Raw genomic sequence first — 2944 nt, forward strand, 5'->3', positions numbered from 1 at the left:
GAGAATTCCCATGGAGGTGCAAAGAAGAATGAAAGGGATGCTTGTCTTGTGCTTTATCTGAAGCAATTGCCTGATGTACTTAGTAGATCAGCCATGATTTCTAAGAGACGTGTCAGCATTGTTAATTTAAAAAATGAAATTCTAGAGGAAGAGGCAATTGTTTCTCAGTTTTTGGTTCGTCTAGATGACCTCTGATGACTCTTCCAACTTTGAGATGGTTGATGGAATTACTATGTTTAGCATAAAAATAAGTCTTAAGAACGTCACAATACCTGCCTTCAGGTGTCTGCAGATTTGTCACTTGAATCATAGGATCATAGATCTGGAGCTGGAAAGGACCTTAGTGACCATCAAGTCCAATTTCCCTTATTTTACAGAGGAGAAAATGGAGGCCCAAGGAGGTTAAGTGAGTTATCTTAAGGATTAGACTTATTTTGCTTATTCCCTGTAGTGTAGGAAAATTCAGATGAAGAACAGCAGAGCTATACATGGCTTACAGTAAAGCTTCACTACTACTCACAAGGGGAAGGGAACAGAGGCCAAAAGGAAAGAGCCTCCATTGCCACTGCTTCCTAGCCAAGGGCAGAATAGAAGTAGGGCGGCTTCCATATTTAGAACTGTGGAACAACTTTTACACTCTGGTCAAAGGCCTAGAGCAGCTCAGGGCTCAAACTTATATGGAGTTTTGGATAAAGAGCTGACTGGCAGCAATAGGAGGATGCCCTATCATCCATATGGGGTCTTAAGATGGTACTATAGCCGCAGCTAGTGAAATAAGGGTGTTTTATAAATTGCCTAATAAGGAGTGAGGCATCAGGGTTGTGGGGAACTTAACTCTAACTGTACCAATATAGCAAGAGATCGGAGTGAGAGGTAATACCCAGGCTTTGGGCTTATTGGTCTTGGCCTATGTGTGTCCTGGGGAGGGATGGGACCATATGGGGCAAACTGATTTTTACTAGTCCAGTTTCTTCAGAAGCAAAGGGCAAAAGTTTTAGAGAACAAAGTCGTGGTTCAACATAAAGGAAATTTCCTAATGATCAGAACTGTCCAAAGGGACCACAGGAAGTAATGAGTTACCCATCCCCTGGAAAGCTTGGAATGGCAAGTTGGCCCACTACCTGTAGGGGGATTGCTGGTCAGGTATAATTTAGATTGGGTTACCTCCAAGGTCTTACTCTTTCCCTAGTCTTGCTCATTCTCTCCAGCTCATCCTTTTCTTTGCCCTCATTATGATGCCCACTCTGTGGTCCCCAACTCCACCACTCTGGTTACTCTTGCCTCTTTAGCTCATCCTGATTTGCTGGTCAGTTTCTCCAATTAACAAGCCCCTTCCCTAGAATGTCCCATCTACTTGAGGCTCTGCCATTCCCACCCTGATAATCTTCAAGCCTGAGTAAACTTCCACTGCCCACTAAAATCCTGCCTGTCCCCCAAGACAAAGCCCAAAAGATACCTTGAGATTATGAGACTGAAGCAACTCAGGTTATTTAACCTATGGAAAATCTATATTGAAGAGATGGAAGATAAATAGGAGCCAGGAAAAGAGGTTTAAGAGCAATGGCCTTCCCACCTCATGTCTCCCCACTCAAGGTCATTCTCTACATAGGTACCAAAGTGATTTTCCTTAAGCACAGAGAACACCATTCTCCTAATCAGTGACTATTACCTTTGGATTAAATATAAACTCAGAGTCACAATGTGGAAACTGGAAAGGACCTTACTTTAGTCAAACCCATACACAAAAGGAAAATTCACTATCATGGTCTAATGTAGGCCAAGATTGCATTAACTTTTTTGATTACCATATCTAAATGCTGATTCATTGAGCTTGTAGTCCACTAAGAAGCCCAGATTTTTTTCAGAACAACCATCTAACCATGTGTCTCCTATCTTGTGAAGTTGATTTTCTGCCCCCATGTGCAAGATGTTATATTTATCCCTATTGAATTTCATCTTATTAGATTCAGCTCTGGCCTGTCAGGGTTCTTTGGATGCTGACTTTGTCATTTTCTTTGTTAGCTATCCTGCCCAGCTTTGTGTCATCTGCAAATCTAATGAGCATACCATCTGTGCTTTTCTCCAAGTTATTGATAAAAATGTTAAATAGCTCACTAAACCTTTCCTAAATCCTCCCAACTACTGATGACCTCTATCACTACTTAGTCTGCAAATAGATATGCACACATAGTCTTCACCATACCTCTCCCCTACAGAATGCAAATCTGGATTATTCCTAATGGTTCCCTATTACTTCCAGGATCAAATCTGGTTAGAATTTAAAGCCTCCCACAAGAAAAAGATAGAGGGGTAGCTAGGTAGTACTGTGGATACAGCATTGGCCCTAGAGTCAAGAGGACCTGGGTTCATATCCAGCCTTAGACACTTACCTGCTGTATGACCCTGGGTAAGTCACTTAACCCCAATTGACTCAAACCCCCCCCCACAACAACTAAGAAACAAGTAAAAGATACAGTCCTTGCCCTCAAGAAGCCTACAATCTGAAGGTAGAAGACAACACACACACAGAGTGAAAACCGTCACAAATTGGCCCCTTTCTAGTCTTCTTTACTCCCCTCCATTGCAATGATCCAGCTGTACTGATCACTTGCTATTCCTCCCAAATGACACTCCATGTCCAAGATTCAGCTTAAATCCCACCTTCTGTAGAAAGTCTTTCTCAGCCCTTTCTGCCCTCATCTCTCTGCTCTACTCTTATGTATACATCAAGTATTTACATAGTTGTTTGTCAGGAAGGCAGCTAGTAGAGTTAGGAAATCGTTGTTCAGTCATTTCAGTCCTGAATCTTCATGGCCCCATTTGTGTTTTCTTGGCAGAGATACTGGAATGGTTTACCATTTCCTTCACCAGCTCATTTCTTGTTATTTTTCATTTTTTTCAGTATTGTCTGAGTCTTTTTGACTCCATTTGGGGTTTTCATGGC

The sequence above is a fragment of the Petaurus breviceps genome, unplaced genomic scaffold, assembly GCF_028583685.1.
Source record: "Petaurus breviceps papuanus isolate PSGF00001 unplaced genomic scaffold, PetGlider_PUasm1.0 90416, whole genome shotgun sequence".
Lineage (NCBI taxonomy): Eukaryota > Metazoa > Chordata > Mammalia > Diprotodontia > Petauridae > Petaurus > Petaurus breviceps.